The 12,050-nt window shown below is 35.7% G+C and overlaps 1 long non-coding RNA gene across 1 annotated transcript; it reads left to right on the top strand.

The window, feature by feature from the left end:
* Nucleotides 1–8,095: 8,095 nt before the first annotated feature.
* Nucleotides 8,096–10,274, top strand: LOC309508521. The gene is made up of 3 exons (XR_014209494.1): nucleotides 8,096–8,274; nucleotides 9,531–9,625; nucleotides 10,135–10,274. It is a non-coding gene; the product is annotated as an uncharacterized lncRNA (long non-coding RNA).
* The last annotated feature ends 1,776 nt before the right edge of the window (nucleotides 10,275–12,050 follow it).

Raw genomic sequence — 12,050 nt, 5'->3', positions numbered from 1 at the left:
GTTAGTGACCGCTTGTCTTGTCGTCCCTTTGGTGTGACCTGTGAAATTTTCAACCTGAAACATATCACCGGATAATTTCTTGCTCATTGAATAGCACTCAGGGTCCTTTTCCCCTGAAAAACACTCAACCCACGTTGCTCATGTTAACAAAACAATACAGAATCATTTCTGTTTGGTTCAATCCATCCTGACATCCTGCAAAATGGAAATTTTAAGTTAGGCATTGCACAGGGTTAGGCACTGTTTCTTCACTTTGCTCATGCCATGCGCAAAAGTCTGCATCTTCTGTAAAGAAAAACAAATGTTGAGGTTATTGTCACATAGTTTTCTTTTGTCTGCTGTGCTGCCACATCTGCTCCGGCGTTTCCTGTCGAAACAATTCTTGTTATTAGCACACTTAAAATACAAACAATGCACACAATTAAAACCAATGTCCTCCCAACATTTATCTTCCCACCTGTGCGATGGCTTTCAGCAAATGTGAACCCCTTAGTAAACCAGATCTAGCTGGTTAAGACAAATAAAGTTCTTCTAACCCCTCCTGGACTTTCCTGAATGCAAATGGTCCTTCTGACCCCCGGAAGAGTTGAAAGGCTCTTATCTGACCACCAGTGGGTTCTCTTGTTCCCGCCACGAGCATATTCATCCTCCTCTTGATGCACGACACCCATCTCGTGCATAAATTTAACATAATAAAATTCTCTTACTTTTATCAGACGCTTTTATCCATAGTGACTTCCATTTCAAGGTACACATTTACATTCTTATCAGTTCTTGCTTTCCCTCGGAAATTGAACCCATGACCTTGGCGTTACAGGTGTCACACTCTAATGTTTGAGCTACAGGAAAAACTGCAATATTTGTTAATATTTATTTGGTAACATTTGTTTGGATATAGTTTGTTAACCCAAACGTTGTCCTTCAGCCAAATTTCTTTTAGACATCTTTCTTTGCCTCTTAAACAAAAATATTACTTAAAGCCACAATTTCATCTTCTTATCAAATTGTTTTAAAGGGCAACGTCCCCGAGTCTCACAGCGTTTGCCTTCTCATCAGATTGACTCACAATCCTCAGCTTACTTTCAAATTTGTCATTTGCCTTAACCCATTTAAAATACTAAAACACTCTTTCCAGAGGTTAAATGACAAATTTATACACACTATTCAGACAGGATAGTTGTACTTAACTAACGCATACTGTTCAAAACATGAATTAACACTCACACTCATCCCTGACTATGAACCGCTCATATTTCTTATTTATATATTTTCTCTAAAAATATTTAAATTTTAAATGACATTTTTAACCTTACATTTTCCTCTATCTTTTATCTAATGTTTTATTTATGGCCTCTTAACCAGTTTCAAAGCATGTCTGTTCATTATTCATTTGATTTTAGAAAAGTCAGCTGGATTGTTTTGGTTCATTATCTTACTTTGCTTCAGCTTTCTTTGGCTGACTGATAACAGAAAGACAGACAGAGTATCAAGCAGTCTCTCAGCAGTCCACTCAAGCAGTCTCTTTCTCTCTCATTATAAGCAAATAATCTTTTCAACAGCCTCCTAGGGCTGTAACTAAAATAATCATAGTCATAGTCAATCCTTAATAGTTCACAAATGTCAAAATACAAATGTTTGACTCAAATTAGAACCATTACAACAATCTAAAATACATTATGCTATGATCTTTTTTCTAAGGTTATTTTTAGTTTAAATACTCAATTCACCTACCCTTCGTTTTTCGGAAATTTCTCTTGACTCATCACAAGCTGTCCTCATCTTTAGCCACCACCATGTCTAACGACCTTCAGAAGTTAAAACTAGTTCAATATCAAACATTTTTTCCTTTCCCATAAGGCAACCAACATCATGTTCCTTATATAAATTAATACGTCTTGTTACGGTCTCCACAACAAATAATGACAATCACCTCACGGTCTCAGTTGGCTCTTGAAAGCCTATTTCCATTAGCTCTTAAGCAATAATTTTCTTTTCTTCAGGGTGTTGTCTCCCTGGCATATATGCAGACACATGTCACAATGGAAGACAAGCCATACAATCAACGCGGTTTCTTGTGAGTGGTATAGGGGCTCACATTTTCTGGGGCAGACTGAACTTCTTACAGCTCATCTCGCCTCTCAATGATCTGCTGATGCTGGTCGCCACTCAGTCAATCAGCGCCACTCTCATATCCATCTAACATAAAAACACCTCCATCAGGAAATGCCCAGTGTTTTTGCGTGATCCTTCTGTCTTAGGTTGTCCTTTTGGCCTAAAAGATCTTAACCGTCGTTGAAGTAATCACTCGTACACACTGGTAACCGCTTTTCCCCATTACAGAATCTGTGACCGTTTTCTTCAACATAATCTGTTGTTTTCTGGAGCTTAGGAAAAGGCGCATTCAAGAGTCATCAGAGCCATTCGGACTGCCTACTAGTGTTAAACATAGGGAGACAGATTAATAACAGCAGTATTTAATTACTTAAATTCATTAATCATTTTAAAGGCAGCAACCTAGCTGCTTAGATTATACTCAGTGAATTTAGATCACAATCGTACATTCAGTGTACTGTTACTTCTGTAGCCGGAGCCATCAGCCCTGTTTTATGGTGGAGGCTAAAATGAGACAGTCACTGGTCCTAAAATAAACAAGTTCAAAACAGTATTATTTTAAAGACTTCTTTAAAGTCTTTCAGTTTTACTTTTAAAACGTTTTAAGTACAAATTGCCCTTTGAATGGCAATGATTTCTTTTAACATCTCTGTGTCTATGATTTTCAACTGAAACACTGTGCTTTACACAGGCTCAGACAACAGCTTTCAGCTGACATTGAATGAGAGAGAGACTCTTGAGGCATTCAGGACTGATACACTGCATTATCATAAACTTTTAACTTCAGACTTTATCTACCATCTTTTATCTACTCTAGCTCATCTTAAGGCATCTTTTCCATAAATTACATGTATTGTAATTTAGACATTACAAATTTCCACTCAGAATGAGTCTATGTTGCACTGAAACTGTGGCAGTTTCAGTTACAGCACATACCAAATTCAGATAAGCAAACCTGTTTTGGCCAATTCACAATCTTATCTTTTGAACCCAAAACATCAGCTGTTAGCTCTTTTCATAGTCAACAACAAGCTTTTGTTTAATCAAATGCCTTTTTTACACATTTTACATTTAGCAACTGTTAATCCTGTAACACTGCTTCTGCTTATTTTTTCTTAAAGAAATAATAATTATTCTAGTTCTTAATAACGTTTCAAATTTCATTTCAATTTCAGTTGTCAGGTTTTCAATTACCGTAATTTAATACCTGACTTCAATGTTTTCTCTAGGAGTTTATCAATCTGCTTCTATGATTCATACTAACTTCTGAGACTGCGCTCTCTGCTTGTCATACATTTTATGATTATCACTATAAATCATTCGTTAGATTTGTCTCTCTATATCATCTAAAACCTTATCAAAGCGTTTCATTCAAAACACAATCATCCTTTTAGTGACCGGTACTTTTAAAATATTTTGCAACTCATTTAGCTCATCTGTAATTTTACGTCAACCGGTACTTTTTATAGTTCTTTTCCTTTCAAAAGGAATTCCTTACACTTAATATCTTTCAATCTTCTTAACAACTTTCAAAAGTTTATCTATCAACTTTCTTTTCTCCCTCATCTACTTTTACAGTCATACAGTGGGCATTTTACAGTCACTGAATGACCTCGCTGACCGCAGTAAAACACTCTCTGTTATTCTACCTACAATCACTGTGATCTTTCTAACATCTCCACCCTACTTTACACCCCTGAAGCAGTGTGTTCATTCAGGAAATGCAAACAGAGCCACTGATAAGTTCTCTGCATTTCCCCCCACTGTCCCAGCTGCAAATTCAATTACAATAGCCGAATCATAATCTTCATCATATTAACACTGATCTACTTTCTAACCCATATCAACACAGACTTTTCTTTAAATTTGTGTTATTTTGGCACTTTCTTTGTTTGGAGCCAGTCAAGTTACTGTTTATTTTTCCAATCAGAATCAAACTTTTACAAAAAACATAATCTGCAAATCTCTTTAAACTGAGAGCTTCAGAGCAGAGCTGCTTACAGCATTTGCTCTCTTTTGTATCAGGACTATTCAGTTACTCTTCATACAGTATAAAGAAATTTAGCATGTCATTAATTTCATTAACACTGGTTTGATAGCTTATTCAAATGGTTAGTATGCAGATTCAACTTAATATTATCATTATTCAGTCCCACTTATCTCTACTGTTTCACAGAAATCACAAGATTCCTCAAATCTTGTTCTCAGTCTCTAAATTACACAGACAGCTATCCTAACCGCTTGCACCTTCAACTCTTGTTACAAAAATATGGCAATCTATTCTTCAATACTCTGTTCTCTTTTATCTGCTTCTTTTCCATCCAACAATTCACTGTTTGTTCACATTTTTACACTCATGAACAAACTACAACAACTCTTTGACTAGTAACGGATAAATTGGCACTTCAGAAAAACCCTGTACTTTTGCACAATCTCATACGCTCATCATTTACAACACTGCTCAAATCATCAGTCATAGCTTTGCTCAAAGTTTCATCAGACATACAAAAAGATTTGCAAGCAGTTTCTTCATTGCAGATAGCAGAAAGAAAATCAGTGTATGTGTTTGTGTGTGCGTCGTGTGTGCGTTTGTTAGTAAAAATATTTTCACTTCCCTTTGCTGTAGCCAGAGACTGAATTCCTAGAGCCGAACCCTGTCCGTCCCGCTCTCCTGCCCTCTCGGTTCAATCCGACTTTATGGTAGGACATGCGCTGCTCCAGTGTCCGTCCTTCTTGCATATTCTGCATTTTGTACAGTCTCTGTGCGAGTGGGCATTTGTTGCACAAACATAACAGTTCCATTTTCCCCCAGCAGCGTTTCTCATTTGACAGAAAATAGGTGTGTAAAAATGGTCTACCTTACTGTTAGATGACCCCATTTTGGCTGAATCTCCCTTCTGGATTTCACAACTTCGACACGTGTCTTACAGTATCTGTCAAACGTCTTCGACAGATCCGATCTTTTTTCGTCACCCAAAATCGGTCGGGTTTCTGTAATTACGTTTTACTCAAAATCTTCCCATAGGCCTAAGCACTTTCTAGCGCTCTATTAACCCTCTGAGGTCGACAAACGCGCCCACGCGTTTTGCTGGATTTTTTTCAGTTCAGTTCAAAAGAAATAAATTTTGCTCTGTTGACTTTGATATTACAAGCAAGTTTCATACATCAATCGATTCTGTTAAATGTGTATTATTTTTGTGTATACTCACAATAAAAACAAAGTGTTGTGCTTTTTGCCAAATAAAGAAAAATAAACGTGATGCGAGTTCTGCCTTCTCTCTGTCAGTGAAGACCATTCTGAAACGCGTCCGAAAATGAACAATAACTCAACGAATACTGAGTCAAACAGGCATACAGTCACACAGGCATGAAGCTTGAATTCTCTTCTTTAAAATGAGGTAATTTATATAAAAAAAAAATATTCTCATCTTGTGAAATCTGTGTTAAAAGAGAGCGATTCCAGTCGAGCTCATTAGAGCTCATTCAAAGGTAATGTGACTCCGCCCACGGAGAGCGCGCGCTATTCAAACGCAAATTACTGAGGCAAACCTGTGAACGCCCCCATATCAGCTCGAGAAAACACAAGTTTAATCATATCATTGTAGCCTACGTGTTTACACCATCTGGCAGCGCTGTGAGGAATAATAATAACGGAAAATCTACCTCAGAGTGCGGGTATTGCAGGAGAGAGGATCCGAATATGTAGTAAGTTTTTTTTCCTTCTCAAGTTAATCGCGTTTCTGTGAATGAATGAACGGCAGCCGCAGAGATGCGCGCTGTTTATCACAGCTCGCAAAAAGACAGTTTAAATTTAAATTGCGTCTCTGTGTGAATGAATGATGATGTTTTAGCAAACTGTATTGCTATACTGAGATGAGTAAACTGAAAATTAACATTTATATGCCCTAATATTTCATAAAAACAACGTTACAGTCAGGCGTTTCTGTTTGTGAATGAATGTTTCGGTTTTAGCAAACTGTATTGCTATACTGAGTAAAAATCGACTGAAATGTTGAAATAAAATGTATTTGTATAAGCAACGTATTAAACTGCAAATTAACATTTATATTTCTTATAATAAAAACGAAAGACCTATGTTACAGACATATGAAAGACAACATTTCGTTGATTAGTTTTGGATAGATTATACATTTTTACTGTAAAATATCTGCCAACTCAAATAAGCCAATATTTGTTTGCCAATATTTGCTCATGTTAAATATAGTATGTTTTGTCAAAAATAAAGTAATCAAATAATCAATCAAATCCTTAACTTTGAAATATGTATGATAAAATGTATACTTTAGTTTTTACAAAGAAAGATTACACTTGAATTGTTGTTGTAATTGTAACCTTTTTAATAAAAAAATATATTTACAAGGTAGATGTAAACAAACTATTAAAAGGTAATAAGCCTTTTCTTTAAATAATTTTTATTGTGTTTTATTAGTGACAAATTTGGGGAGAGGATAAATATTCCAAAACTGAAAATACAGTATGAGAATTAACTGCACAATTACTAGACATGTTTTCCTTGGATATTATAGGCCAAATTGCAAGCACACTATGTGGAAAAAAAATAATAATTGAGATGCTTCCAACTGTTGCTCTTGCATTCTTGTGGCTCAGTGACTCACCTGAATGAAAGGGTCATTAAGTATGCAGGCCCCATTGTCTCCTAAGGTGTGAACCACTAAATATGCATGATCGTTGACGCCCACTCCGCATATTGCCTTTCCAAACAGAAAGTGCTTTGCAAAATTCAAATCAATGTATTGTGTTATGTGAATGATAAGGGCAGGATGATTTTCACATCATTTTGAAGAAAAAACACTAGGCAATGACATCTATTAGACAAAAGTCTTATTGGCACATATTTAGTATGTGTTTTATGGCCTTATTTCAGAAACTTTAGTTTTTAGTTTTTTCAATAACCACGCATAAACATTATTCTCTCAAAAATGCAGACATGTACATTCTTGTTGCTCACATATTATGGTAGCCCTGTTTGTGCTAAATAGTGTGTAATTTTTTTTTGCCATTAATATGTTTATAAGCAACTGAAAAAAGCACAAATGTCAGGGCATGTCAGAACATCTCAAGGACCCCAAAAACCCCTCAGACCTCAGAGGGTTAATTCTGATTTGATGTGGCTCTTCCGTCCACTTGTACATTTATTTATTTTTTTCTCAGGTTACAGAGATTTTGAGTAAAACTAACTAATCAGCAATTGTGATTATCTGAATCACCTGTGGCATTTCCGTCCACCTGTGGCACTCCCGTCCACCAACGAGCTAAGTGTGGTAGAAACCGATCCGAAGCTTCTTCAATTTCTTCCCCAAACAATTGTGATTATCTGAATCACCTCTCGCTCGTACCAAAGCAAAACTCAGCCAAAATGGTTCACGTTCACTCACAATTATCAATTTACACTTAACATCAATAAAACAATTCTGCCGTTTCTTACCCAGAGATGCTTTTCTGTTTTCTGTAATTGCCACGGATTCTTTTTGATCTTTGTGGGATTTCTTCAACTGGTCCTGAATGCGGGTATTGGCTCTCTCTCTCCCTTAACCTGTTGAGTTTCTATCTCAAACCGTCGAGGTATGAGACGGCCGCCTGATGCTGCCGGGTTGCACTTCCGTCAAATCCGTTCTCAGGACCAGGAGAAGAAGAGTCCGCACGAGATCCGACACTTCTGACACCAACTTGTAAAAGCAATTTTCAGAGATTAATAAAAACAGCATTAAAGGTGTAAGAAACTTTCAAGAGGCAAAATTGTTTTAAAGAGAAAAGGTTTATTCTTTGAGGATTCTTTTCACAGCCGCAGCCACCCAGCTGTGAAACAGAATGACCTAGTGGACTCAATAAACAGAGACATTTTATACAGGTTTCTGACATTCTTGACTCCTCCTTTCCCAGTTTCTGTAAATTTCCTTAAAGACATCTTATATCTCAAGCTAGTATGGACTGGTTTCTTTTTTTTATTCCATTACAGGTCAATCTCTAAGCAACCAGTGCTGGATATTAAGTTTGGAAGGTCAAGGTGTGTGTGAAGGATCACAGCCTAACTTCATCACTGGCCTGGCAGCGCTGTTTGCCTCCTCCTATGAGTTCAGTTTGCAGTACCAAGAAGAGGCAGCACCTTGAGTTTGTTCAGAGGTTAGTCATTGGCATATTTGCCATTCATATATATATATATATATATATATATATATATATATATATATATATATATATATATATATATATATTAGACTGAATTGTGTCACTAACCTTGACTTGACAGTATTTATTATGTTGACTACTGGTATGAACAATATGGCCCTGGTTTCCATACAGGGCTTAGCTTAAGCCAGGTCTAGGCCTTAATAAAATTAGGGTATTTAAGCAGCTTTTATAATAATGTATCATAAAAAAAAAAAAACATTACTGGTGTGCATCTTGAGATAAAACAGTGGCAGTCATATATTTTAAGATATGTCAGTGCAAGTTGTTTTCAGTTGAAGGATTAGTGAAAATTCTGTCATTAATTACTCACCCTCATGTCGTTCCAAACCTGTAAGACCTTCGTTCATCTTCAGAACACAAACACAGAGGTTTCTGAACCACCCATAGACAGCAACGTCTTTGCAACTTTTAAGGCCCAGAAAGCTAGTAAAAACATTGTTAAAATAATCCATGTAACTAGTGCAACCTTAAAGGAGAACTCCGGTCAATTTTAACATTGAGCTCATTTTTTTGTAAATTTGGAGTGCTGTCAATACAGAGAACAACGACAAAAATTGGTGTTGCCTACACCGTGTTATCCTCTTTTTAAAATTTGCACCCTGTTGACTTCAATGGGGCAATGTTTAAACCTGCTTTTAGCCTCTTAATATCCTTGATGTGTCATACAAGTGCCCAGCCATGTGAGTGATTCCTTCAGCGTGAACACGGGTGAATCTGACTGCAGTAGATGTGAAAGATATCTTGTTGAAACATCTACAAATGTCCATATATAGGTGAAAATGCCCCTTGAAATCAATTTAAGGTGGCAAATATATTACCCCTTAATAAAAAATGTTAATTTCTGTCACTGCTGTAAACTGACCACTGCATAGAATATGAAAAATATGAATATCTTTGTCAGTCAGCTGTCAACAGGCCTAAACAAGCCATGGCACCAAGCGCAGAAACACAATCAGTAAAATGTTATCTAATTATTATCAAGAAAACTTTGAAAATATCGATCGAGACATATTTTGTCAATATTGCACACCCCTAATGCATGGTATTAATTTTGATTTCTTCGGGTCTTAAAAAGCCTTAAATTTGACTTTAAAAAATGTGCAGAAACCCTGCTTCATAATATTTAGGTTGAACCACTGTAGCTATATATTTACCAATGTTTTTACCACTTTTCTGGGCTTTGACAGTTGCAATGATATTGTTATCAATGGAAGGACAAAACTATCGGATTTCATCAAAAATATCTTCATTTGTGTCCCGAAGATGAACAAAAGTCTTGAGGGTGAGTAATAATGACAGAATTTAAATTTTTGGGTGCAAACATGCATTTTAGTCTGGTAAATCATGTTGTCATATATGCAATAAACATTGCAAGGCTTGCAATTAAGTTAAATTATTTCTGTCACAAATGTTTGGGCTGGATTCTGGCAATGTGTGCTCTATATAAACGGAGAGTCTAAAGACTGCCTTTCCACTGATACTCTGATGGCACCGGATGAGGGGATGATATTGTTAATGAGCTGGGTGATGAGTAGACAAAAGTTGTAGAATAAAACTTTAAATCTGGCAACCCCACTTCCAAAAATGTAGTTAGTTGACAGTGTTGCATGTAAACAGACACATTGAGTTGATGCATTTTACCAGGGCAGAAAAAATATCAGTTATTGATCACAACATCGCTTTTTTTTTTTCATGTTGTTCAGTTTTAGACAGCTTTTGTGCTGTCTCTCTTTGTCAAAATATATACACTCAGTTAATAATATTTAATTGTTGGTTTTTTCTGCCTTTTAGACGCTTTCTTGACATCAATCCTGAACGTGGATCAAAAACAAAGAAAGGACAAGTAACTTCAAAGAAAACTGGCCAAGTTGTGCAAAACAAGAACACCACTGTAAGCCTACAGGTGTCCTCACTTCTGCAAAACCTTGCAGACTTTGAATGGGATTTCATTTGCACTTTTATGGACTTCAAAAAAGAAACAGCATTTCACTGTCGTTATAAAGCTTGGAAGAGCCAGGACATTTATTAATATATCTCTGATTGTATTCGTCTGAAAGCAGAATGTCATATAGACCTAGGATGTCTATATGAGTAAATAGGAGTAAATCATGTGCTAATTTAAATTTTTGGGTGAACTATTCCTTTAATTAAGTGCTAACTGTTACCTGTTTGTTGTTAAGTGTTAAAATTGCATTTTGTTTTTAAAAAGTAATTCAGCCAACATGTTCACAGATGGCATTTTAACTAAATAAATGTTTTAAAACCCAGAAAATGTTGTTTTCTTTTTCCTAGTGTGACTACTCTTATGAAACCTTAAAGTATAATATTTTAATTATGTAATAATAAAAGCAGTATTCCCTGTAAAAATACAATTTATTGCTGTCGACAAGTTTAATAATGTAAAATGTGGTATAATTGGTAATTACAGTGGAGTACTGTAAGTGCTGTTTACTGTAGTAGTGTTGTAAAAATACAGTATGTGGATGGCAACCCAGCTGCCAGTATTTTACTGTAAATTTACAGTGAAAAGTTTTACAGTGTACATGCATGTGATACTGATGCATTTTTAAAGCTGTGGCATATGGTTATGGTACTTTGTGGATGTATTTGTCAAAAATGACAAAGAAAACACTGCATTATTGTATTAAAATACTATATTTGGTATTTACATAATAGATAAAATCTCCAACTATAGGCATTTAATTTCAAGGCATTCAGATATAAGATTTGTATCCCTAATATATGTGAAAGTATGTACTATAGAAATAAGTACATATATGCATGTATACATATATGCGTCATATATGCATGTATACATAAATGCGTCATATATGCATGTATACATATATGCGTCATATATGCATGTATACATATATGCGTCATATATGCATGTATACATATATGCGTCATATATGCATGTATACATATATGCGCCTTACATATATTTCACATTTATGTGCATATACGGGAAAATATATGGCACTTACATGAAAACGGCCATTTTTTCTATATTTTGAAATATATGTTTCATATATGTCTATGTGTTTTACATATATGAATTTTGCATATATTCTCATATATGCAGCAGACATACATGGGCACTAACATTATATATGTAATTTACATATATTGACATATATTACATTTCTGTATGGGCTAATTGCATGCAGCTTGCTCTCAAATGAGAGGTAATTCCTTTTGTGCTGAGGTGGATAAAATCTCACTGCACATAGCCTACTACTTCAGTGCCCAAGAATTCTGTGGTGTACGAACCTCCTCTCCAAGAAAAGAAAATGCAGACAAGACTCACCACTCGGCAGGCCTTGGAAATGATCCTGAGTGAAGTAAACCCTTGTGACTCAGATGGAGAAGACATAGAACTTCAGCCGGATTCGGACTCAGAGCTGTCTGATCTGTCTTCAGGTTAAGTTTCATTTCATATTATTTCCTATTTCATTTCAAACCAGTAAGTGGAAAACACCAAAAAAGCAGAGTGGAGTGACATAAATATTTACTCTGCCTTTTTTGTATTGTCCACTTTTTTGTTTGTACTACTTAGCAGACATTCACTGCCATCTGAAGTGCAAAACATTATTAGTTGTTTCTTTGCTTTAGTTGTATCTTTTTATTTAGGAAGATATTTCAGACATTATTCCGATACAGAGAAGGAGATACTGGAATTATTATTAGTATCTATGCATGCATTT

The sequence above is a fragment of the Leuciscus leuciscus genome, assembly GCF_965113295.1.
Source record: "Leuciscus leuciscus genome assembly, chromosome: 10".
Taxonomy (NCBI): domain Eukaryota; kingdom Metazoa; phylum Chordata; class Actinopteri; order Cypriniformes; family Leuciscidae; genus Leuciscus; species Leuciscus leuciscus.
The sequence above is the reverse complement of the archived record's forward strand: the minus strand, read 5'-3'. Positions and strand labels throughout refer to the sequence as shown.